The 27,614-nt window shown below is 41.6% G+C and overlaps 1 long non-coding RNA gene across 1 annotated transcript in view; it reads left to right on the top strand.

Moving 5' to 3' along the window:
- The window catches only part of LOC135983643 (uncharacterized), a 38,953-nt gene extending 13,428 nt beyond the window's left edge, over positions 1–25,525 (top strand). The window contains exons 2-3 of the long non-coding RNA XR_010601359.1: positions 22,308–22,479; positions 23,127–25,525. This is a non-coding gene — a long non-coding RNA (uncharacterized LOC135983643). The remainder of the gene's footprint in view (positions 1–22,307; positions 22,480–23,126) is intronic.
- Positions 25,526–27,614: the final 2,089 nt, after the last annotated feature.

Here is a 27,614-nt window from a genome sequence, read left to right as displayed (position 1 = left end):
ATTCCCCAGGCAAATCACTGGATACTGTCCTGAAAGTCCAGTCACATTTGGCATTCCATTCATTGTAGTCATTGGAAGTTCATAATACTTCCCTTCACATCATGTCCCCCCCTTGCACATTATTGTGGGCTGGGATCGTCACACACAATCCCAACCCACAATAATACATAGCCTTTATAGTTAATACAATGAACTCAAAAGATACTTAAACGTATTGAATTAAGTTTTTTTTTTTTAAAGAATATTTCTGGGAACTGCTATATCATTAATATCTTAGAAAAGGCTTTTTTTATTTTATTTATTTTTTTAATGATCCCCAAAAGAGAAGTTATACCCAGAAGGGAATGTTTAGTGCTCATGAATAACTTCCAATTCTACATACGAACTCTTTCTAATGGTTTTTCCAGGGGGAACAACAGAATTTAAAAAAAAAAAACAATGCCAGAAGAGTGAGAGCCATGACCTCATCAAAGAAAGTTAAATGAGTCACTATGATAATATTGTTTGTTGTTTGTTTGTTTTGAACAGAAAAGAAGCAGTCAAATACAGTAACAAGTTTCTAACTCTTTGGGTGCCTTTTGAAAATACTTTATCCTGGACACACACATGGTTTTCCCGCACACAAAGGGGTAGAAGCCATGTTCAGTGTGAATGACCTAATTTCAATTAAGGAAAAAGAGACCAAAACTGGTCTTCATGAGAGAACAGTGGCAGGGATTTAGTAGAGTTGATGTAAAGTGGCCAAAAAAGCAGCAATAAGGCCTTCCTTGAAATGTCCCAGCCTATGGGTCCTTTCTAGTAGGTATAACCCACCATAGCCAGTACCCCAAAGAAGGCACTATATTAGGGAAGTAACTACCTGGGAAAACATTCTAGCCCTGGTTACTGGATAATTATATAGCAATATATTTCTGCTGAAACATAAGATAATGAGAAAAGTCTAATGTTTTAATTCAAGTGGTCATTCATTTGGTCTTAGCTGGTTCGGGCATATGTTTCTGGAGCACTTCCCTTGCTTCAAATTAAATCTTGAAGAATTTGCTCTAACCAGCAAAACATATTAAGATAGCAGAATATCTGTGGCATGACACAGAGGCCCATTGGTGTCAGCAACTCTTGTTAGGCCAGACATACTCTTTACACACTGTTATCTGTATCTAAAAGGTGTCATGTAAGCTGTCATATACAGACTGATAACACGTTGGTCCCAAATATCAGTGTGTGGGGTATGTACAAAGTTGTAAATATGTGCTAGAATTATGTTCTTAAAATATGTCTGGCAAGTAGCACATAAGTCCAGTCTGCCCTGGACAACGGAATGTGTGTTTGCTTGTCTGACCAGCCTGGTCATCAGGCAAACAATGAAGGTAAGTTTACATAAGGTAAACAAAGCCATCAAGGTAACAAGCAGTGGAGAAGATAGCACATCCTCTACAACCCACCAAGAAAGAGAAACTTTGTCAGGACTTACTTTTCAAAGGATACATTTACTGGGCTATAAAATGAAAGGGAGAGAACCCCATCGTTCTCCATTAGTGGTCAGATACAAGACCCCACGGCTCTTGTACACCTGAGAAAAGGGGATCCTTCAGCCAAGGAGGCTGAAGTCTCTGGGAACTGAACAGAGATGAGAAATCTGTTTAGGTGAGGATTGTATCTTGCTGAAATGAAGTTTTAGTCTTAGAAGTGTAGTTTTAGTTTTGTTTGTAACTTTTCTATTTTTACTACTTGTATTGGGTATCCCTTAAAGCTATGGCTTTTTGTTTAAACAACTTGTTTTACTTCAGAGCTGTGTTGTCATAAGAGTGATTGTCAAACTCTAGTTAAACTTTGAGCTGCAGCACACTGACTCTTTAAAGGAGCAAGGAATGTAACAACTTCTGAGAGTGTTCCAGGGGGCTGGACATGACAGAGACAGACTGTTTGGGAGAAATTCAGCATGGGAGGAGTTGGGGTCACTCTGCAAAAAGTAATTAGGCAGTGGACACTATGGGGTGATCTGCATGCATGTCTGCGGGCTGTTGGTGTCAGGACTGTGAGCCACAGCAGCATAGCATTTAAGGCACCCAGAGTTACAGGGCAGGCAGTGACACAACCCCTTACTGAGCTGAATTCCAAAAGGTCACATGCAGCCATGACCAATATCAGTTCACATAAGAATCTGCTTCTGCCCGTGAAATGCTGCTGCTCTTTTCTTGCTGAGCTCTTCTGAAAAATCTGGGGTAAAATCTTCATCCCGTTCTGTCTGTGCTTGCTAGGATTGCCTAGGTTTAAACAATAAGGGACTGTTTTCTTAGCACACCTGCCCCACCTCTCCTCCCAATTTTTATTATCATTAATAAAAAGTGATACCTCCATTTGCCATGGGTATTTCTTGCTGCTTTTTGCAGCACTTCACAGCTCCCGATATTGTTGTACAGAAATGGGAAAAAATCAGGGACGTCCCTTGTAATAAGGGGCTGTTGGCAACCCTACTGTTGGGGTCCACTAGGCATAGCTACCAGGTAACTCGGGAGAGTGGAGGGCCAAAAGTGCCGATGAAGCTCTTCTGCTCTGGGCCTACCTGAACCACAGTGACTCCATCTTAGGAACTCTCACCTACTTCTATGCTAACTGTTTACATGCTCTGAAGTAGGCTGAAGCAGAAATGTATTGGTCAGCGTTTCTAGCAGATGGCTGCAGTTTCACTCACACTAGCAGAAATAATAGAGATAAGAAGCGGGGTAGTTAGTTTGCAGGCGTCTAACTCAAGGTCGCAAAGATTGAGAAAGTTTTCTCACAAGCTTATGTAGAGCTTATTGTAACAGTTGTCTGGAAGGGAGGGGTAAGGGGGAACAGCCAGACAAAGAGATGTATGTAAACAGTTTGAAGTATAAAAGGTAAAAGTTGTTTGTATTTGTTGCACTTGATTTGAGACATGCTGGTCTCCTAATGCCATTTCAGAGCTCTGAAATAAACTTGGCTTGTTTTCTCCCCTCGGTGTCTTTATTGGTGCCAAGCACACCGGGCGACGGACCCCTGTTTGCCATCTCGGGCCCAGTTCTGGGCAGGCAACACTACCGCTTTCCCCACCTTCCTGGAAATATTTACTATTAGTAGTTTTATCATTAAATTTCAGCACCTTAAATAGTAAGCCCTGGGTTTTAGAGCTGGTTGAGAAATAATTTTTCCTGGTGACAGTGTTCCAAAATACATAGGAAACACTGGAGCAACACTTCCTTGCAGTCAGCTTTATCAGTACAGTCAAAGGGGTGGAGTAGTCCAGAAAGAGGCTCTGCATTTTGTAGTTGCACAGCTGGCTAAGAACAATTTTTGTCTTTATCTGCAAGATTTGGGCATAGCGGGTTATACTGAGCTTAATGTTACATTAAGTAAACAGCACAGCAAGGACTGGAAACTGCCCCTGATACTCTATGCACTCTTTTGTCATCATTTCCAACTTGCAGCAGTGCTTCTCTCAAAATGTTAGCAATAGCATCTCCTTTCCCCATGCAGCAGTAGCAGCGTGTTCAATAGCAGCAGCCAACAGTACCAGCAACATGATTTGTGCAAAACTAATACTTAACCTTTTTATTGGTGATTAATTTATTCTATAAGTGCACTAAGGAATACACTATTGCTTTCTCCAAACAGATCAAAATTCATCAGTGCTGCATTTTTTGCATTTGATTTAAAAGGATGCAAGAAAGTCACTAAATCAACTGCCAACTTCTTTCCCCCAGCTGTTGCAGCAGCAGGAAGGATTCTATGTTATAATAAATGTTGAGCTATTGGTATTTCTATTATAAAATATATTATGTCTGTTTGCCTTACAATTACCATAATCTCCTAACTCTTGTCTCGTGTATCCTCACACACACATGGAGATTAATTTTGCTAAGAAATTTAGGATACTTTGTTTTCATGCCCTTCACTTTTGGAGGTGGGATGGGAGAAGACCAACGTGTTACGCATGCTGAATCTTTATCTCCTGACGCTTTTTCATCAAACCGTTCTATGCAGCTTTTCTCTCCCAACTGCATAGCAGAAAAACATAAGCCTGGATTTCTTTGTTCTTTTAAGTAGGTTATCAGTTTAGGAGGCTAAAATGATTAAAAAGTCTCTACTTGTGATACAGACCTCTCAGCTAGCATGGTGTAAGGCTTCAGATTTAAAAATATTATTAAAGCTAATAAAATTAGATAATACAGAGATTGAGAAGAGTTTCTGTACATCTCGGTATAGTGCTTAGATTATCCACTAATACAAAGATTGTTTAAAAACCCATAAAATACATAATCTGCAATAACCCAAATTTAGATAAATTTAACAATACAGTTTAGATATTAGACTCCGATTACTTGGGTACATCATACATGAAAAGTTATACAGAAAGTTGGTTGTAGAAAGCAAATATAGGAATGAGTGTAGATCAGGGTGGCCAACCTGTGGCTCCGAAGCCTCATACGGCTCTTCAGAAGTTAATATGTGGCTCTTTGTATAGGCACCGACTGTGGGGCTGGAGCTACAGGTGCCAACTTTCTAATGTGCCGGGGGATGCTCACTGCTCAACCCCTGGCTCTGCCACAGGCCCTGCCCCCCACTCCACCCATTCCCTCTCCTGAGCCTGCCATGCCCTCGCTCTTCCCCCTCTCCCCCCCAAGCCTCCTGCATGTCACAAAACAGCTGATCAGGAGGGCGGGAGAGGCGCTGATGGGTGGGGCTGCCAGTGGGCAGGAGGCGCTGGGAGCAGGATGGAAGAGCTGATGGGGGGGGGGGATGCTGGCGTATTACTGTGGCTCTTTGGTAATGTACATTGGTAAATTCTGGCTCCTTCTCAGGCTCAGGTTTGCCACCCCTGATGTAGGTTGTCCCTCAGTAATTGAGCATTTAGGATGGGTTGTCCCTTAGTAGATATAATCCATCAGAGAAGTAGCTCCTTTATCACAGCACAATGATGCTGAACTGCTCAATACTTTTTCCAATTCAAAAAGAAGAACAGGAGTACTTGTGGCACCTTAGAGACTAACAAATTTATTAGAGCATAAGCTTTCGTGGACTACAGCCCACTTCTTCGGATGCATATAGAATGGAACATATATTGAGGAGATATATATACACACATACAGAGAGCATAAACAGGTGGGAGTTGTCTTACCAACTCTGAGAGGCCAATTAATTAAGAGAAAAAAAACTTTTGAAGTGATTTATTAAGTACAGACAGTTTGATAAGAAGTGTGAGAATACTTACAAGGGGAGATAGATTCAATGTTTGTAATGGCTCAGCCATTCCCAGTCCTTATTCAAACCGGAGTTGATTGTGTCTAGTTTGCATATCTATATGCATCCGAAGAAGTGGGCTGTAGTCCACGAAAGCTTATGCTCTAATAAATTTGTTAGTCTCTAAGGTGCCACAAGTACTCCTGTTCTTCTTTTTGCGGATACAGACTAACACGGCTGCTTTTCCAATTCAGTCGCACCTTTCCATTTCAAAGCCACTTTTCTTTTGCTCTTTCTGACAATATGATGATCATCTTCCCCCAATCTCCAGGCTTATTGCAGCAAGAATTCCCCAGCAAGGCTACAGAAATGCTATTTACTGGTAAATGAAATGCCCAGAGACTAATGATTTTATCCTGTATAGAAGTAAGAAGAGAATACTCTCCCAAGTACTTGAGGAAGACCTGCAGGAGAAGAGGAATGACAGAACAAAACAAACAGAGAAGCCATTTCAAGAATACATTTCGCACTACAAAAGTTTTTCCCCTCTCCTCTTCTCCTGTTTATAGGGGTTAGTGTTAGCTAAATTATATTCTAAATTTAAAAACAGCTTTTTTTCAGAGGATTGGATCAGGCAGTATAGATAACGGTTACTCATTATCACCAGTCACTGTATACCTATCCTGCCTGATCCAATCCTCTGAAAAAGGCTGTTTTTAAATTTAGAGTACAATATAGACTCATTAGTCTAATACTTAAGTTTTCATTGGCACAGACCTGGCATGCATTTTAATACCATGTGATGGTGGTTTGGCATATACAAAAACAATGTGGACTGAGTGTCCACATCACAAAAGCCTCTACATTGGCATCCTTTTTGGTAGATTCCACAGATATGCTAAAGTCTGAAGGTGCACAGAGGCTGAATTATCCTCTCACCCTTAGTTGTGCTTCTCCAAGATCAGGTGCATTAGTGGGGCAAAATGCTCTCCCCATGCTGGATAATATGTGTTCTCTAGATGAACAAGAATATAAATCCAGCACTGTAGACGTCTCCTGGTTGTTTGGGGGTGGTTTGTTTTGTGGGATTTTTTTTAATGGAATTATCTGTAGTGTTAGCTTGGCCAGTTCGTAATTTTATTTAAAAAATTGTGCCAAATCAGTGGGTTTTTTCCTGAAGTATAGATTGATCATTAATGTATCCATGGTCTCCTGAAACTTTGGTATTTGGAAACAGGCTAGCAGTGTGCATGTCTCTGCAAATGGACACTTCTTTGCAAGTTCCCACATGCAAGTGTGTGCACCCTTTGGCTTCTCCAAGGCATCTACAATCTTTTATAATGTAACTCCCTAGAAACAAAATAAACCATGGAATAAGGTTCACAGTACGAAACACCTGGGAGATGTGCTTGTCACTTTTCAAGTCCTCTGATAACAATTCACAAAAATCTTAGTCAGAGGTTTAAAAGAATGTGGATTTATAAGCTAGTCGCATACAAAATTTACATCGGCAGTATTTCCAGTGAAGTAAGTTAATTCACAAACAGTAGGATTTAGGGGGAAAAGTTTCCAGTGTCTATCAGTCTGACGTCATTTGACCTACTTTTGTATATTGTCAGTCTGAGGAAACAGTAATGCCTTTGTCATTAAATATGGTGCTGTACGTTCCCCCTTCATTGGTTTCACTTTTTAAAAACCACAAACAGTTTCTCTTTATCCTGCATGGGGTTTTCCATTTTGAATGAAGAATCTCCACTTGCCTGAGACTGAATTGTCATGGAACTCATTGCCTCACATGAGATGAGCAGCAGCATGGAATAATTAAATTCAGCTCCACCTGGGAAGTGGGGAATCTTTTCACCCCATTTCCCTTTTTATTTGACCTTTTGACTAAACCCATTTCTCTCTCTTGTATGAATGGTGCCTCACTTCTTCCCCCAGGATAAAGCAGTGTGATGCATCTAGGAAACGAATTGGACAGTATAACTTTCAAGATCATGTCTGGAAGGAAAAATGTGGTGATAGAAACACTTCTGCTGTTTATCAATGAATAAAATTCACCTGTGCAAGCCCTTGATGTGCTTTATAAATGCCAAAAGGACTTGATTATCCTGCCAATACTGATTAGATTTCTTTAGTGCAATTTCATGAATAACTCTACTTAATGAAGAAACTTTCATGTTGCTTGTACATAGAGATTTGGAAGCTACTAAGTTTGGGAGTCAAACCAAAACTAAAAGAAATATGGGGAAGTTTTGCTTCTATTGTCAGTTTTCCTTGGTTCCTGGCAGGTATACATCCTCTATAAAACAAACTGAAAATCAAATACTGGCTCTTGGAAAAATGAAAGAAAATTCACAATGAAGCTTAACCTAGTTACAATCTAGGAAAAAATTTCATGGTTTTGTTAATAGAAATGAATTATGACCAGTCTTCCTGGAATATAGTACACCTCTACCTCGATATAACACTGTCCTCGGGCGCCAAAAAATCTTACTGCGTTATAGGTGAAACCGCGTTATATCAAACTTGCTTTGATCCACCGGAGTGCGCAACCCCACCCCGGCGGAGCACTGCTTTACCATGTTATATCGGGTCACGTTATAATGGGGTAGAGGTGTAGTTGCCAGTTTCCACAGCCATTTTCCTTTTATTTTATTTTAATTTTTAAAGGTCAACTTAACACATATGAAAGATTCCAGATGGAAAAATCTACAGACCTAAATCTTCTCTTCATTCACAGAATGGGTCAATCATAGGGACCACTAGCGCAATCTTTCCTATACTGTCCCCTTTAGTGTGCATCAGTCATCCTTGACCCAAAGTGGCCAGCTATAAGACTGAGAGGCTACGTTTGGCTTCCATGTTCATTTTTTTTTCCTGTTGATACAGTCTGATTTGAATGCTAATTGTGAGGGTAATTTTATAACATCAGATAACAATGACTGTCAGTCATATATGCAATGCAGACAATGACTGTCAGTCATATATGCACTTTTCCTTAGTGTAATCAAAATTGACATCTCAGTACCTATCAGTCACTTTCATCTACCCTCTGTGAATCTTCAAGGATATAAAATAGGTCTAGATTGGTGTGATTAAAATCCAGAATATCTGGAGAAACACGTTATGCAAATTACTATCTAGCACAAGCTACAGTCCTGAAGCCCTAAAACTCTGCCTCTCTGCAGGAGGGGAATATCTTATGTAAAGGATCTCAGTGGAATTCACCACAATGCAGAGAACCATGTGCATGTTAGGTGGAATTTTAAAGGCTCCAGGGCTGTATATTTTGCTGTCACATTTTGGAACAAATCTTCCACTCCTATCAAGGTCTCTTTTTGTGCCATGCCTTAAATCAGTCCTAAATGGACACCTGAGGATTCACCTGGTATAGAGTAACCTGCAGTTTATGTAAAGGCAGCAAAGCTGGCCTTCTAACAATCCAGGAATTGTGTGTGTAAAACATGTTGAGGTGGGAGGAGGTAGGACCAGAGTGCAATGTGCTTGGGTGGTCATGGGGCTCACAGAAGGGTCCCTAAAGAACCTTTCCAGCTGATTTTGTGTTAAGGAAGGCCTGTGGATGCTCTAACTTAGGCTGTGGGCCAGTATATTCCATGCCAACCCCTGGGGTAGGGATGGTAGGGAAAATGGCTTATAAACATTTAAGTGTGAGCTTGGTGCAGTTGAAGATTCAGCCTTATCCGTTTGCACAGTGGGGCCTGATTGTATTTGGGGCATCTAGTTACCCTGCCTGCTGGACTTTGATGTGGCTGTTTGATCCCAAGCTTAGATACATGAGGGAGGGTTGAGCACAAGGCTAACCTAGCCTCACTTACAAAAATTAACTAATTGGTTATAGAAATTGAACCAAACTACCATTCCAGTAAAAATGCCTAATTGGTAGAGAATATTGCTGGCCTCTTGTGCTGCAAGAGGCTCCCTGGTGAAAGCCAGTCTCTGGAAGCGAGGACCCCAAAAAGTTTGTTGATGGCAGTAAGAAAACACTTTAAAGTCAGTTATTGGAATGTGGGAACTGTGTGTTTCAAACCTCAAAAAAATCTCACAGATCATGAGGGAGATGGACAACTATGGGCTAAGAACATCGGTGAGAGCAGACTAGCTAAGAAATGCTTCTCTTCAAGCCATAGTGACCACATACACTCATAAGAGTGCTGCTTCTTCTGAGAGATTCTGTGGAAAAATCACTTGTCAACTGGGAACCGATCTACCAACACATCATATATGACAGATTCCTAACCAGATTCCTAAAGATGTCAATCATACAGTGTTATGTTCTGGCAGAGGAACATAGTGACAAGGATTAAAGATAAATTCTATAATTCCCTCCAAAATGTGATTGATAGAATACCCAAACATGACTTGCTCCTTGTGATGGGTGACTTTAATGCTAAAGTAGGATGTGATACCCTTTCCATTCCCAGGTTAATGGGGAAGCATGGTTGAGCATCATTAATCAAAATGACAAGACTCATTGCATTGTTCTTGGTGTTCGACCTAGTTCTTACAAGTACACTATCCCCTCATAAACACACATATAAAGAAACATGGAATTCACCAGATGGCAAAACAAAAAACTAGATCAATCACATCAACATCTGCTCGAAATACATGTAATCGGCCCAACACTCAAGGGTATATCGAGCAGCATATGTCAGCAGCAACACAATCTTTGCATTGCCAAACTGAAATTAAAACTGAGAAAGATCCACTTTAAATGGAAAGCGGGGAAAAACCAACTGTACAGAACTGAAAATCAAAGTACCGTGAGAAATTCCAGCTTGAAATGAAGAACAAGTCTGAGGCCAGAAGCCAAGGAAGGTGAGACACTGACTAGACCTGCAGAAAAATGGCCAGAGCTCAGATACAATGGAATTCAAGCTGTAGCAGTCGCAGCTGTCTATCAACATAGACCGAGCAAGAATTGGCTAAGCCAAGAAATGTGGCTTTTCATTGATGAAAGGAAACTCCTCAATGATAAGACCAATGAAATACTGGAAAAAATGTAAAGGAGTACCAGAGAGCAGACAAAGCAATTAAAAGCAATGCAAAGAACGATAAATGAAGATGTGTTTGAAGACCTAGTAGGTGAAGCTGTTGCCATGGTAGTCATTTATAACATGGAAACTTCAAAACTGGAAATGGGCCAATAAAAAGTAAAGGGAGGGGGATGCTTACAGCTGAGGTAGAACTAAAATGCTCTGCCGGTCTGTTATTCTAAGTCTTCAAGTGCTGTACCGCAGCATCAAAGTTTGAAATGTGAATCTGATCAACTTGATATCAATATCTGTCTGACAGAGACATCAGAAGTACAGGCTGCAATCAAGAACATAAGAAAAACCACAAAGTAGTAGATGATCAAATCACAGCAGACATGCTAAAAGTATTTGACAGTACCACCCTAATGAAATTCAGAGCTGTTCATTGAAGTCTGGGGAAAAGAGACCCCTTCATGACCAGTGGCAAAGTGGAAACTTATTGACTGTAACAACTGGAGAGGAGACACCTCTCTGAATGGAAAGTCTTCTGTAGCGTAATACTACAGAGGGTGAAAGAGGCAATGGGTAGGTAATAACAGGCCAGATTCAGGCTCATGACATCCTGTGTACATCTGATATTCACACTACAGACCATTACAGAAGAATGTATAGAATGGCAGGCTCCCTTTATCAACTTGATTGATATTTTCTCAAAGAATTCAACAGACAGCATCAGCATACTTTGTGGAATATTTTTTTCAGTCCTATGGAATTCCAGCTAAAGTTGTCAACCTCAAGGCTATAGCAACGCGAAGCATGCTTCAAGATAAAATGTTTTCAACTCACATACAACTTTATTGTTGGGATTCTGCTTACATAATGAATTCTAGCTATCTTTCTTGATGCATTCGGCTGAGGCAGTGTTATTCCAATGCTTTTGGGGGTCTGAAAAGGTGCTGTTCTACAGCCGACATTTTATAACTATACCCCATCTGATCCTGAACTTTTTAAAATATGGGAAAAAACTTATACACTATCAACAGGCTTCTAACTGTCATGTTAGAATCTCCGTTACAACAACAACCTGGCTATCCGAAATGAATATCAACAATTAACAAAGGCCTGCATTGCACTAAACATAAAGAACAGATATGGGGGAAAATAGAAAGAAGTTGTAATTGAATAGGGTTACACTTCCCCAAGCTAGCTAGATACAAACACACTTTGTAGGATGTTCTGATTTTCCAAATTCTCCAGCTGAGATGAGCATGAAATGGTGGGGAACTGGACCAAGCATTTCCCTTCCCCTCCCCTCCCCCCCCACCCCGAGTGCTACAACATTACCTGCACCCATTATGTCGTCCAGTAATGCATTTATTTCTCTATAAGTTTGGGGACATTGTTCTAGGTTACTAGAAGGGGGTGCGGGGGGAAGCACAGTAAATGCTACTGACTTATTGTAGAAAAACAGCTTTGTGAAATAATTACTGATGGTAAACTCCAGAAGGTTTGGAATTTTGCCTTGGGTTGTATAAGCATTGTAAGTCAAGTCTGATCAGGTTAGTCTGAAAAGACATGACTTAAGCTGTGTGAAGGGGATATAATATACAAACAAATTGTTGATGTTAGCATGCCACTGCCTATCTTGTGAGTCTCCTAGTGTGATTATCTAGGGTGGGATTTTTGAAAACTCAGCAATTACCTAACTCTTTGTTCTGACTGAAAATGCAGAAGACCATGTCAATTTCTTTCCTGACCTCTGCGTGAGGTGGGGTTTAGAAGGTGTTTTGCTGAATCTCCCAAGAGGAAATATCGGGAGAGAAGTATGCGAGTCAAAATAGCTGGCATGATTCTTGCTACTAAATGACTCAACTTTCTGCAAGAGTTAACTGTCCTTTCACTTTAAAATGTCAACATCTCATGCCAAGATGTTTACATAGAATTGTGTGGGTTTTTCATAAAGTACAACAATCAAATAAAACTATTAAGAGATAGAAAAGATGCAATGAGGAGGCATCGCTGACACAGGCAAGAAAATAAAATCCACTTCCTCATGCAGAAATGCTTGTGGAAATAGGGGTGCTGAACAAACAAATACCAAAGTAGATGCATAACCAGTCATTTGTCTGACATATATGCAGTGGCATTGTAAACATTATTTGATTAGCACTGACAGTGTGTTCAGAGCTATACAGAAGACAAAGGTGGACATAATTCTTGACCAGGAGAGTTTAAAATCTAAACAGAAAATGAAACTGTGCTGTATACACAAATGTAGACTCAGTTGAATGTGACTTCTGCACACAGAAGTAGGGCCAGAGGTGAAAGTAAGCTGGTACGGTCTGGTACAGCGTACTGGCAACAGCCAGTACACAGCCAACTGTACTGGCAGGGGGCAGCTTCCCCAAGCAGGCAATTTAAAAGGGCCCTGGGCTCCCGGCAGCAACTGGAGCCCTGGACCCTTTAAATCACCACCAGAGTCCCAGGGCTCCCAGCCGCAACTGCAGCTACAGCTACCATGGAGCTCCGGCGGTGATTTAAAGGTCCCGGGCTCCTGGCCGCCGCTTCCAGAGCCTTGGGCCCTTTAAATCGCCGCTGGAGCCCTGGGGTAGCGGCAGCGATTTAAAGGCCCTGCCCCTTCCGCCCGAGGCCCTGCCCCTTCCGCCTGAGGGACCTGCAGCCCTGACTGCTCAGGGCATCGGCCCTGCGTACTGGTAAGGCCCCGAAGTTACTTTCACCTCTGAGCAGAGCTTCCCGCTCTCTCTCTTTAATATTAGTTCTACAATAAATTAAACTGGATAAACAGCTTTAGGGCACCAAAGCTGCAGTACTGTCAGACTGAGGTATCTCAAAAAAGCTGATGATGGGGCAAACCGATAAACTAAAGAGTGACAAATCATCAGAACTAAATGATATACAATTCTGAAGTAACTTGAGGCTGACGCGACCAAGCTGTTAACAAAAAATATTAATTTTATTTGCAATTTCATTGGAACCAGCTATTATATTGGAGGATAACAAACATTGTAGCTATCTTTTTTTTTTTTTTTTTTTTTTAAAGCCACCAGTGGTGAGCTTGGAGATTTAAAGACCAGTGATCTTACTTCAATACCAAGTACCTTGGATTAAATATATATTTAAACTTCAATTTAGTAACTACCTTGATGAACATGATGGGTACAAAGCAGATTGGCTTCTGCAATAGAAAATCAAAAAAACAATGAAATCAAAAGGTAAAATAGGATTTTTCTAAACACAACACATAATTAACCCATGAAACTCTTTGCCACTAGATACCATCAAGAGCAAGATTATTTTTATCAGTATCCAAAATGACTTGGATCATGAGAAAATACACAGTCCTATTAGAGAGGATACTTACTAAATTTTTAGAAAAGATGGAAGTCCTCCTGCTTCAAGGTCTAAACCAACTCCTTAACTGATAAGGGAAGTTTCTTCTTAACCCTATCCACAGGAAATTCCATAATAATAATTGTCCATTATAAGGTTTCTTGTGCCTTTCTCTGAGGTAGCTGATACCAGCCACCGTTATCAATAGGTTTCTGGGCTAGACAGACCATTGATCTGATGGCGATTCAATTCCTATGTTCAGTTAAGCCTGTGCTGCTCCATTGACTGACTGCTTAGGTGGCACAGAAATGGCCTGAAAGCAGAAACAAAAAGGTGGAGAGAATAAATGTTTTCCCAGTGGAGGAACTAACCTATTACACCACCACCTTGTGGAAATCTGCATGTCTGCACTCCTAGGATGCCTGGGGCAAACCACCAGAATGAAAACATGTCCCAAGTTACCTATTTAGTCAACTAAGGATTTAGGTGTCCTCAGCAGAAGAAAATAGGCTCAAAGGAGCTTTCTTTTTCTAATTTAATTGGGTCTGTGCTTTGCTTAGAAATCCTGTCAGGGTGTATTTTTGCCTTTAAACATTTTGTGGTGTTTTTCCCTGAAAACTTCCAGATGAAAATGCACTTTTTCTTTCAATACCAAACAAAACATTTCTGCCACTTGCTGCCAATGGTCCCTTTTTTTTTCCTGCACATCTCCAACCAAGTAAGTTCTTCTGAAGTTCTACAAGTGCTCAAGCAAGATAAACTGTTGTACAATCTTTTACAATGGGCTCTTATTTTACTATTTAGTCTGCAGAAGAGAAGAGTGAGGGGCGATTTGATAGCAGCCTTCACCTACCTGAAGCGGGGTTCCAAAGAGGATGGAGCTAGGCTGTTCTCAGTGGTGGCAGGTGACAGAACAAAGAGCAATGGTCTCAAGTTGCAGTGGGGGAGGTCTAGGTTGGATATTAGGGAACACGATTTCACTAGGAGGGTGGTGAAGCACTGGAATGGGTTACCTAGGGAGGTGGTGGAATCTCCTTCCTTAGAGGTTTTTAAGGCCTGGCTTGACAAAGCCGTGGCTGGGATGATTTAGTTGGGATTGGTCCTGCTTTGAGCAGGGGATTGGACTACATGACCTCCTGAGGTCTCTTCCAACCCTAATCTTCTATGATTCTATACTAGAGTCACAAACAATATAACTTTTGAGCAGAAGCAGAATGCTCGGAAATGGTAATTTTAACACCCTTTACCTTCCTCTTCCTTCCTGCCCCCATCCATCAAACATTTTATATATGGATTTACTATGTACATTTTCATACTGGAGTGCTGAGAAGCATGTGTGCAGCTTTCTTTAAAGAAAATAGACTCAGACTAGTCTTATGATTTAATGCAGACCAGTCTGCCATATCATGTCCGGCATCTGAGAAGAAAACTAGTCTAAGCTGATGAGGCCTACAGCATAACAAGTTTGTTTTTAGATTGGATGGTTAGCTGTAACAACCCAAGGCCACTCGCATTACCTTCCTTTTTACTCGTATAAAATCTGTTACTGCCTCCTTGTTGCAAACAAAATACATCTAAAACTTGCAATGTGTATGGTGGGTGTGTTTTTGTTTGGTTTGGTTTTGTTTTTTTACTTTGGGTTGCAATGCTCAACTTCTGACATCAAGTTAAGGAAGAAATCAGAGTCCAAGTCCCCTTTGTAATCTAGCCCTAAGTGCATCAGTCACTTTTAAAAATAGGACTTTTTTGAAAATTTTACCCATGATGTCTACCCCTTTCCTGACCGAAAACCCAACTATACTTCAATATGCGTACATCCTGTCAACATGTATTGATAAACAAATAAATGAAAAGGTGATTGTATTCCTTTTCTTTTAACCAGATAATTAAGTCCTCTTACTTTCTTTCCAAAATGGAGCAAATAAGCATGTGCCTCTTTCTTTTTAAAGACTGAGATACAATTTACAACTTCAGCTACTTTTCTAAGGAACTCTTAAAAATAGAGCAATACATGGGGCTTTAGTGAGGGGAATGAAAACAGAAACAGTTGCTGAGTGTTTTTTGTTTGTTTGTTTGTTTGTTTTTTGTTCTCCTCCCTCCCCCCCCGCTTTGGGCGGCAAAAACCCTGGAGCCGGCTCTGGTAAGGGCCCTACGACACTGACATAAACTCTATGCCTCTTGTGGAGGTGGAGTTATATGTCAGTGTATGTAGGACAACACAGTGTCTGTGTGGACCCTGCAGGTTACTTACACTGGTTGTTGGCTGTCATTTTTGTCAATTTCACATCTCTGGAGCTGTGAAATTGACAACACCACTTACAGCTGGGGCCTGCCACCCTGGCTCTTGGCTCCTCACTCCCAGCTGGGCTGCTGCCCTGCTCCCCACTGGGAGCCCGGCAACTGCCTGGGCTCTGGGTGCAGAGCTCCCTGATGGGAACCTGGGCAGCTGCCGTGTTCCCAGCAGGGAGTTGAAAGCCCAGAAGGGTTGGGGGGAGGCCATCGCAGTAATTACTGAGATGGCTGTAAATTGACCAACGTAGGACCTATGTTAGGTCAACTTATGTTTGTAGTGTAGACATGCCCTGAGATTGATAATGGTTACAAACTCACCCTTCAATTAACATACTTAAGGATAAGTTAATCACTCAGTGACTCAGTTGCCTTTCTGTCCATAATCTTCCTCTTGCAGTAGAGCAGTTCTAGTGCTTTGAGCTAGTATTCAGCTCCATAGCCAAACCAAAGGCCTCCCTTTTTGAGGCAGCCAAAAAAGTATAGAACAAAACAAATCATGTTCCTTGCCTTTCCCAGACCACAGCCTTGACTCATGCTGACATAAGGTTCCTATTGGCATTTGTTTTCCCCAGTCTCTATTCCCATTTCTCCACCTTTTCCCCAGGGCTAAACTATTCCTTTCCCTTTCTTGTGGGCTCCTCCTCACCAACCCAGGTGAGCCCAGGTTCTCCCTTTGCTCCAGGCCCTGGTCCTAAAAGCCTAATCTGTGGCCTGCCCCGAACAAGACCTCCCTGTTTCACGATTGTGGGCCACTTTCTACTGCTGCCTTCCCCATATGCCTGAATCTTCCCCTTTCTCTGGGGATCATCAAAACGTCCTGTCCCCAAACCATGCTTTACACCCTCCTAGGAGTTCCTCCTTCACCTTTCTGTCTGTGGGCCTTCTCTCAGGTGCCTTTTTGACAGCCTCTCCTCAGCTGGCTCTCTAGGTCTCTTGTTAAAGACCACCACCACCATCTTGCCATGGTTTCCTTGTACTCACCCATATGTCTGTCTGTATCCAGCAGCAGTCTCTTGTCTTGTACTTAGATTGCAAGTTTTTTAGGGCTTTATTCTGTGCGTATACAAAATGGAATCCTGGTCCATGACTGGGGCTTCTAGGTGCTATGATAATACAAATTAATAATAATACAAGTGAGGCTAGAGCTGGGCCCAATTTAATTTGCCTAACGCTTCACACAACAGAGGAGAAGCCTTGCCATGCACACCTGAAGCTGCACATTGTGCGAATTAGCCCAAGTGACAGTGGCCCAAAAACATACCTTAACTTAAAAAGCTGAGTATTCAAATTTTACAAGAGCCACTAAAAACATCCTATGTGATGATAAAGTGAGCAAACTTCTAGCCTTGTAATTATTCTATCAGCAGGTTCAAATAATCCCCAGCATGCATTCCTCTTTCAGGGAATGTTTTGACTAAATCTAACTAATAGCAGCTGAAATCCACAGTTCTTATAGTCACTTGCTACACAAATCTGATATAATGTCAAGTCCTCAAGGCTATTGATGAGTCTCATCAGTGAAATCTGATTACCAGGTGGTCTGCCTCTGACAGAGAGGGGCAATCCCTCAGGAGAAGATTGGCAATATCATCAAGGTTCTACCCCTCCCTCTCCCAGTCTGGGAAATCTGGGAGGAAGTGTTCCTACTGTAACTTTGAAATTGGTACTGAGACAAACTTACATCCCACACTATAGCAAGTGTATTTTTAGAAGCAAAAGAGGCTGGTGCTTTTAGAAACTTCCTAAACAAATCATTCATTTCATTCCTTCCTGAAAGAGAGCCTCAATTTAGCTCTAATGAAACCAGCAAGTTGATCAGTTCTGATCTGAGAAGCTGTGCAAAGGCATTAGCGCACAGATCTTTTAATCTTAATTACAGTATGTTTTGTGATATTGAAACATCTTCACCAAAAACTGGAATGAGAATAGCAATTTTTTTTACAAAGTCTAGCAACTCATAAGGTTCTTCATTGACTAATAGCTCAGTTTAGATTTGAACTGGTAACCTAAAGGTTCAAGGCTCCATAGTTCATTACCAAACCGGGCCGTACTTCCCAGTTTGATATAGCAACCAGACAGGGCTATAAATGTAGACCTATCAAACCACAGCACTGGGAAGGCAGTTAGCAATTCATAAACTTTAATTCTAGATATAACCTTATCTCCTCCAAGAACATAAATACCTTGTGTCTTGATTATGGTTTGCCTACCCCAAAATGTATGTTTTTTGCAGTATGCTACCTGACATGAAGTAGCCTTTCATTCTTGTAGGATAATGAAACTCTTCATCTTATCCCCATCTCACAATATTTTTATAGATACCTCATCCCTGTTAATAAGCATCAAAAAGAGATTCAGAGATCCTGGTCAGAAATTCTGAACATAAATCAGAAATGTGATTGTAATTAGACCTATCCCTGGACTTGATCGTCAAGAGATCTTTTTGTTTTACAAAACATTTTTTTTGCCATACAAAATTCCATTTGCTAGTGGCAAGTGTTGTCAGTTGTTGGCTGCGGGGGTGTGTTCTCTCTGTGTGCTGCCCCAACTCTGCGCAGATAGCTGATACAGCAGACTTCAATCGAACTGCCCAAGAAGACCACAGACTGGGTTCAGTAGCAAAGAAACTCGGCCAGATGAAGACACCCCCTGTGTTACCTCTCTTTTATACACCGATACAAACATGTTCTGATGTGGTTAGTTACCACCCTTGACCTTGACCATGTTGGTTCGATCAAAACATCTCTATCCGTCATCCTGACCTTATCAGTGTGTCCCTGTATCCTCTTTGGGGAGTCTGTTTATACCTAACTTTGTATTTGGGTGTTCTGGTACTAACCTTCTGGAACATGTTTATGTGAATACTTAGAGTCTAGGAGTGCTTTTGTTTTTGCAAAGCCAGCCCTGTTCTTGCCTAGTTCATGTATCGGATAGTGAACCTGCAAGCAGGCATCTGCTTTGTAACAGGGCAGTGCCTGACTTGGCCAGACTCCTGCTAACTCTGCTTTATATTAGCAGGGCTTAACTCTGTTTGGGCTTTAGGCCTTACACTAGGCCTTTTATACCAGGTCTCATGTTCAGGTGCTCTTTTCTGCTACAGCAAGTAATTTTTAATGGGTAAATATGAGTTAGGCATTTTCTTCATCATCATACTAAGGGTAGACAAGTACGGTTTTTTATTTAGTATGGTAAATTTTCATGACAAAGTTGCAAGGTTGAACTATACCTCTGCGGGATTTCATAGCACAAAGGTTTACAAGAGATTCCCCACTTATGTTGGAAGGGCTGCAGCAGAGAGGTTGTAGCTGTTACATATGAGCCTGACCAGCTATGCAGATTACTGGTCACCAGATATTGACTGACAAAATCCACTTGATCCTATCCTCTCCCTCTGCAGACGTGAACCAGATCTTCAGTTGGCATAAATCTGTGTACTGTGTATACTACTTGTAACCTGTGGTGCAATACATTTGCTGTTGAAATCGTGTGGACCTTTAAATGTTTCCGTTTGATTCATAGATTTTTTTTTTAACACCAGAAAGGACTATTGGATCATTTTAGCCTGACCTTATGTACATCACAGGTCCCAGAATTTCACCCAGTTACCCTTGTACTGAGCCCAGTAACTAGTGTTTGACTAAAGCATAGGCATCCAGTCTTGATTTGAAGACCTCAAGAGATGGCAAATCCATTGCTTCCCTTGAAAACCTCTTCAGAACTCAAATGTGACGTAACAGCCAACTGAAAAATATGGTCAAAATGAGGGGAAGGGCATGCAAATGGAAGAACTGGTCAGTTTTATATGGCATATTACTGAAGTGGTGTCAGTGTACTCAGCCCTGTACAGAACATAGGCAGAAATGGTGCCTGGTCCAATGAGCTACCATCCTAAAGTAGACAGACAATGCAGAAACTGAATCATCTAGTCTGGGTCCAATCTCAAAGTAGAGACAGCTGTTTTCACAACACTACACTGCTTTCCTGAGACCTCTTTCTTTCCCATGGTGAAAGTACCTTCTGTCATAATGGTACAAATAAACAGCAAGTACAGCAATGTAAGGCTATGAAAATTACCAATAAAGTAAGGCAAGTCAACACCTTATTACTCCTTACTACCCTTTTTTGCTTGGAACGGAATGAAGGGAGGGCATCCATTTGCTGCTCTTTAAGCAGGAGATGGTATCAAGCACAAAGGCATATTTGTGCTTGCTCAACATAGGCACACTTCTCAGATGCATAGAGTGCCTTGTAGAGTTGGAGGCATGTGATGAACTGGTGGTTCTGTCTGTACTGTAGCCTATGGGGTACATTACAGATTTCAAGTTAGCTTAAGATAAGGTGTCCTCTTCAGCAGCAATGCAAGGAACCTACAGGCCCAAACCTGCAAAACATAACTGAAGCAGTTAGAATAAGGCAGTTGTGCTAAGGCTCATAGGCCTTAGCAAATTGACCAGCAGTGACCATAAGTCACAAGATGGCATAAGATGTTTTGTTGCTTTTTTTGCAATATGCAGTTTTGCTGATGTCTTGCATAAAATGTTGACAGGTAACTGCAAGAAGTCCGTTGATAATAGTTTTGGGGTGTTTTGGGATAGGAATACCAGCAGATGCATAACCACAAGATTCCTATAGTAACCAATTGATGTATATGTAGGGCCCTACTAAATTCATGGCCATGAAAAACGTGTCACAGGCTGTGAAATAGGGTCTTTTGTGTGCTTTTACCCTATACTATACAAATTTCATGGGGGAGACCAGCGTTTCTCAAATTGGGGATCCTGACCCAAAAAGGAGTGTGGGGGAGGTCACAAGGTTATTTTAGGGGAGTTGCAGTATTGCCACCCTTACTTCTATGCTGTCTTCAGAGCTGAGCGGCCTTATCTTAAATGGTGCTTCAGTATCATACTAACTTTTTGGGGGGTTCTCAATCTTAGATCCTCACAGTCCGCTCCCAAAGCAGAGATCTGATGAATACTCTACATAAAATATATAACATCTCTAAGGCATTATTCTGAGAGTGTGTTAGAGCCAAGTAATCTATATTTAGGCTTGGAAAGATGAGATTTTTATCAGTAAATGTCAACTTCACAAAATACCCACAAACCAATGAACCCTCCTGGGGTGTTTTCCCTTGGGAAAATAACTAATACGCCTACTCTAGTCACAAGGACTATAACCCAGTACACAGACAAGTTAAAGAAGTATGGGCTGGATGAATGGACTATAAGGTGGACAGAAAGCTGGCTAGATTGCTGGGCTCAACGGGTAGTGATCAGTGGCTCCAAGTCTAGTTGGCAGCCGGTATCAAATGGAGTGCCCCAAGGGTCAGTCCTGGGGCCAGTTTTGTTCAATATCTTCATTAATGATCTGGAGGATGGCGTGGATTGCACCCTCAGCAAGGTTGCAGATGACACTAAACTGGGAGGAGTGGTAGATATACTGGATGGTAGGGATAGGATACAGAGGGACCTAAACAAATTAGAGGATTGGGCCAGAAGAAATCTGATGAGGTTCAACAAGGATAAGTGCAGAATCCTGCACTTAGGACAGAAGAATCCCATGCACTGCTACAGACTAGGGACCGAGTGGCTAGGCAGCAGTTCTGCAGAAAAGGACCTAGGGGTTACAGTGGACGAGAAGCTGGATATGAGTCAACAGTGTACCCTTGTTGTCAAGAAGGCTAATGGCATTTTGGGCTGTATAAGTAGGAGCATTGCCAGCAGATCGAGGAACATGATCGTTCCCCCTCTATTTGGCATTGGTGAGGCCTCCCCTGGAGTACTGTGTCCAGTTTTGGGCCCCACACTACAAGAAGGATGTGGAAAAATTGGAAAGAGTCCAGTGGAGGGCAACAAAAATGATTAGGGGGCTGGAGCACATGACTTATGAGGAGAGGCTGAGGAAACTGGGGTTATTTAGTCTGCAGAAGAGAAGAAGGGGAGGGGAATTTGATAGCTGCTTTCAACTACCTGAAAGGGGGTTCCAAAGAGGATGGATCTAGACTGTTCTCAGTGGTAGCAGATGACAGAACAAGGAGTAATGGTCTCAAGTTGCAGTGGGGGAGGTTTAGGTTGGATATTAGGAAAAACTTTTTCACTAGGAGGGTGGTGAAGCACTGGAATGGGTTACCTAGGGAGGTGGTGGAATCTCCTTCCTTAGAGGTTTTTAAGGTCAGGCTTGACAGAGCCTTGGCTGGGATGATTTAGTTGGGGACTGATCCTGCTTTGAGCAGAGGGTTGGACTAGATGACCTCCTGAGGTCCCTTCTAACCCTGATATTATATGATAATACAATACATTAATACAAGTCCCAACTAATGAAATGCCATACTCAAAAAGAAGACTAGATCACAAGGGATTTTATTGGGAACAGAAAACAAAGGGTCTAGGGAAGAAAAGGATTAACTAAAATACTAAAACCTCAACAATATAACAAATCCCCCACCTTCCTGTATTTTCTCCACAGACCCTTCGCACCATTCTAGGTGGATGGTAAACTGAGGATGACTCCTGCACCAAGTGCTGCAGTGCTATGAATGTTGGCCAGCTTAAACAAAAAGAAAGGGATTCCCTTACAGTGTCTTCATCTCTCCTGGCTTCTGGGTCTGGAGTCCTGTGGAGGTCTGGGCTGGTTCTAGGTGGGCTACAGTGCATTGGATTTCTGCCTCCCTGATCATTGGTCTCTGTGGTGCTGGCACTCTCCAGTCACTTACTTAACCCCACAAGAGCTCTAAATCTGTGTGTGTGTGTGTGGTGGGAGGGGGGGAAGGAGGAGGATTGATTAGGGACTACTCAGGCTCTGCAGCTCCAAACTCAGGCAGCCCAAAAGCAAAAGTAATCCCATTGGCTCTGAGTCACCCTGTCCCCTTTCACTGAGGGACTGAGCACTCCTGGCTCCTAATTGGCCCAGCAAACTGATCATGTAAATCACTCCATCCAAAGCTAGCCATTGGCATTTTGTCCCCATCCTGGATAATAAGCAGGCTGGGAAATGATGCCCAGAGGTTCTGGAGCCATTGTTGCTGTAGACCAGAGGGTAGGACGTAGAGGCTGTGTTTGGTGTTCCAGGAACTAGCCAACTTGAAAGGAGGTTACATAAGAATGACCCAACATGGTTGTATCTTGAATACAACTTGCCCATAGACCAAAGTTTCAGAGCCAGAACTAAAACCCAAGAGTTTCTGGATCCCATTTCTGAACTCAACCCACTCAACTGTCTCTCAGTCTAAAATGTTTGTAGTCCCATTCTCTGTCTAATTATGTTTAAACCTGGTGACTGTCCTAGGCGGGAAGAGGATGCAGGAAGCTCTTTTCCCCTACAGTGGAAGCATGATCTGGAGAACAAAGTGTTCCAGCAGCAGCAGCCCTGTAGATGTCTGGGCAAAGCATCGGTGAGGCTGCAGTCCTGCTTTCCCACTGTGCACCAGGATGGCTGTGCTGAAGGGACTGAGGGTGACTGCTATTTGTCTAGAGGCACCTATTCCATCATTTCAGAGGTGCTTTACCCAAACCATAAAGACAGTGACACTGTTTTATCTAGGAATTTCTAGCTTAAATGTAGTTTCAAAAACAAAACAAAACCCCAACACCTTAGCGGGAGTATACATTCCCCCCTGCGTATCTGATTACAGTCTGGTCTGTTGCAACATCAAAGGTGCTTGTGTAAATATATACAGTGAGGCTAGGTGATTAGAATAATCTAATGCAAATTTCAAATAATGAATATAGATCTAAGAAATCAGCCCTGTCAATGCTTTACCTCAGCAACATGAGTGGAAATAATATAACTAAAATACAGGTTGTACTTCAAAGCAAAGCAGTGCTGAAATTCTAAAGTAAGATAATTGCTTGAAAGCTGAGGGGGGTGGGGGGAATCTGTCCCCAGTAGCAGATGTATTTTATTTGCTCATAAACACTCTAAAGCAGTAATGATATATCTGCAAGCAGTGAGCTGCTCTTTTTCATTAACTTTTGTCATCTACTATTTTCAAAGATCCTTATTTGTCCTCAGAGAGTGACTAACTTTACATGCAATCCTGCTTTAGGCAAATCCTCCCAGCTTCTTTCAAAGCCACCTGCTGTGCTAATAGTGAGCTGATAAGAGAGACATCTAAAGGCAACTCAAGGAAGTGAAACATTAATACATAGTGCTTTAACAGGCATCACTTTTGGATTTATAATCAAGGCAGGCATCACAAAATAAAACTAAGACAATAACAAAATAGCATTTTGGAAAAGTGTTGTGCATAGTAGCTTGCAAAAAGAAGACAAGGATAGTCTGTATATATCTGACAGCTGCAGACTGCTGTAAAATCCAGTTTAATATCCTAGATCCCTTAAGTGAGTGTGATCTGAGCTGAGTTCTTCCTGACACTTTGCCGCATTTACTATTGTGTGTCATCACTAATGATCTCTGCCCAAGGAAAAGTACAGGAGTGAGTTAATATGTAGATGTACTATGCTTCCTATATGATAGGGAAGGCACTAACACAGCACCATGAAAGCAATTGGTTTCAAAGTAAAACTTTCACAGTGACTGCAGAACTATTTTCCATACTGTTATCTGACATCCATTTAAAGACCATCATTGCTTCAGTTTCAAGTGCTGTCCGAATACAAAAAGTTCCCTAATTGCAATAGATACTTTCCTTGAATTATGATGTGAGGCCTATATTCTGCCACTGATCTGTGAGCAGGATTTCTATTCTTTTCCCTATTTGCTGATGTCAATAGAAATTCCGTGATCTTAAACTGTTTAGCAGCTTTATTGATATAATCTGAATTGCTTCAGTCCAAAGTGCAGTCACTCATCAAGCAGACTCTTTGAAGGTGTTGCAGTTCAAGGTTAGAAGTCCGCTTTTCTATCATGCTCTGAAATGACAGTATTGCACAAGAAAGTCACTTTTTAAGATGAGCATTAGTGAGACGGTCTTTGGCTAGGACTACACTACCATTATGTTGGTATAACTTACGTCGCTCAGGGCTGTGAATAAGTCATTCCCCTGAGTAACCTAAATTACACTGATCTAAGCACTGGTGCGGACAGCACTATGTCAGCAGGAGGGCTTCTTTCATTGGCTTAGAGTGGCGACATTAGCAGAGCTTACAGCCGCACCAGCTCTCTAGTATAGCCATAGCCTTTGTTTACAAATTGCTCTGATGTGGAGGCACTTCCTTTAGAATTAACAACCCTCCTGGAAAATTCTGGCTTCTCTCAAAGGTATGGTTTCAGAGTGGTAGCCGTGTTAGTCTGTATCAGTAAAAAGAACGAGGAGTACTTGTGGCACCTTAGAGACTAACAAATTTATTTGGGCATAAGCTTTTGTGGGCTAAAACCCACTTCATTGGATGCATGGTGGAAAATACAGTAGAAAGATAGATATAGATATACACACACAGAGAACATGACAAAATGGGTGTTGCCATACCAGCTATAATGAGACTAATCAATTAAGGTGGGCTATTATCAGCAGGAGAAAAAAACTTTTGTAGTGATAATCAGGATGGCCCATTTCCAACAGTTGACAAGAAGGTGTGAGTAACAGTAGGGGAAAAATTAGCACGGGGAAATAGTTTTTTACTTTGTGTAATGATCCATCCACTCCAAGTCTTTATTCAAGCCTAATTTAATGGTGTCCAGTTTGCAAATTAATTCCAATTCTGCAGTTTCTCATTGGAGTTTGTTTTTGAAGGTTTTTTTTGTTGGAGAATTGCGACTTTTAGGTCTGTAATCAAGTGATCAGGGAGGTTGACGTGTTCTCCAACTGGTTTTTGAATGTTATAATTCTTGATGTCTGATTTGTTTCCATTTATTCTTTTGCGTAGAGACTGTCCGGTTTGGCCAATAAACGTGGCAGAGGGGCATTGCTGGCACATGATGGCATATATCACATTGGTAGATGTGCAAGTGAATGAGCCCCTGATGGTGTGGCTGGTGTGGTTAGGTCCTATGATGGTGTCCCTTGAATAGATATGTGGACAGAGTTGGCAATGGGCTTTGTTGCAAGGATAGGTTCCTGGGTTAGCGTTTTTGTTGTGTGGTGTATGATTGCTGGTGAGTATTTGCGTCAAGCTGGGGGTCTGTCTGTAAGCGAGGACTAACCTGTCTCCCAAGATCTGTGAGAGTGAGGGATCGTCCTTCAGGATAGGTTGTATATCCTTGATGTGCTGGAGAGGTTTTAGTTGGGGGCTGAAGGTGATGGCTAATGGTGTTCTGTTACTTTCTTTGTTGGGTCTGTCCTGGAGTAGGTGACTTCGGGGTATTCTTCTGGCTCTGTCAATCTGTTTCTTCACTTCAGCAGGTGGTTACTGTAGTTTTAAGAATGCTTGATAGAGATCTTGGAGGTGTTTGCCTCTGTCTGAGGGATTGGAGCAAATGCGGTTGTATCTTAGAGCTTGTCTGTAGACAATGGATCATGTGATGTGGTCTGGATGAAAGCTGGAGACATGTAGGTAAGTATAGCAGTCAGTAGGTCAAAGGTATGGTAGTCTTAAAACGTTGCTGTTCTACTGTCTGCAAAGGAACTGCATCTTGAACTGCAATGGATAATTTCAAGAAAAATGTAAAAATAAACTTAAAATGCAAAAACAAAACAAAGGAACATTTGTTTAATCCCACATATTACTAAATTATATATTGCGTTGTTGTTTTTTTCCAATAATGTTGATTAACAACTAATTTCTTATACAGAAAGACAGAGACTAAAGCAATCTATAGTAGCAAATATGCAGAGTCTAGAGTCAATGTCAAGTTATAAAATTGCTACCAGTGCAATTTAAGCCTCTGCAATTATAGTGAGGACAAAGGTATTTTGTACTCCAGCCAGAGTTTTACCCATTCTGTAAACAAGGTTATAAAACACAGCTCCAATTCAGATCAGTAGTAATCAAAAGTCTTTAACTTCTGAAAGCTGTTCAGTGGCTTGTATGAAATATGTTTGATGATAGACCACTCCCTGCTGGACAGAAGACTATATATCACAATCACCGTCATAATTAGTACCATTGCTAGCAGGGATCAAAGATTGTAATGGGTTTTCAAAGTGAATTACCCTTTCACAGCTAGCAGTGATTTCCTCCAGACCATAGCACAGGCATACCTGAGTCTCACTGCCCTTAACATCCTCTAGAGAGAATTTCAGCCTCCAAGGCTGCTGGACAGCTGGTAAAATGCACAAGTGGGTAGGCAAACTAATATATTCAAGTAAGTTAAGAGCTAATTAAAAGCAACAGGTAAAAATGATCACATACTGTGTTCCAAAATTGATTGGGAAAGTGCCTCTGCTGAGGACCCTCCATGGACTGTCTGTCCAGCATCTGAAACAAGTGCTACATTCATTCAAAAATAAATAAATGGGGGATGGCAGTTTGGGTAGAGTACTGGGTCAGGAGATCTGTATTCTTCTTCTGGTTCTGCTACTGGTCTGCTGAGACACCTTGGACTAATCACATTGCATCCCACATTTTCGCTGTCTTGGTTCTTTAGGCTCCTCCAATGGCTTGAGAGAGTATGGGAAGTGAGGCTGAGGTGGAGTGGGCAGGATAGGGAGGCAGATAAGATGATGCGAGGGACTCTCAGTGTGGGGATCCTTGTGGAGCTTTCTTCTCTCTTGGCCCCTCAATAAATTTTGCCATGGGATGAGGAAACCAATCCTTAATATTCAATCAACAGCTTCTATCAATGTTTTATTGGTAGAGCTGAAAGGGATGGTTTTTCTTTTGACCAAAGTTTTCAAAAGGAGGATAAGCTCCTGTGCTACAATCCTTTGGCTTA

Source organism: Chrysemys picta, chromosome 5 (genome assembly GCF_011386835.1).
Source record: "Chrysemys picta bellii isolate R12L10 chromosome 5, ASM1138683v2, whole genome shotgun sequence".
Classification (NCBI taxonomy): domain Eukaryota; kingdom Metazoa; phylum Chordata; order Testudines; family Emydidae; genus Chrysemys; species Chrysemys picta.
Note: the sequence above shows the minus strand (reverse complement) of the source record. Positions and strands in the feature narration are given on the sequence as shown.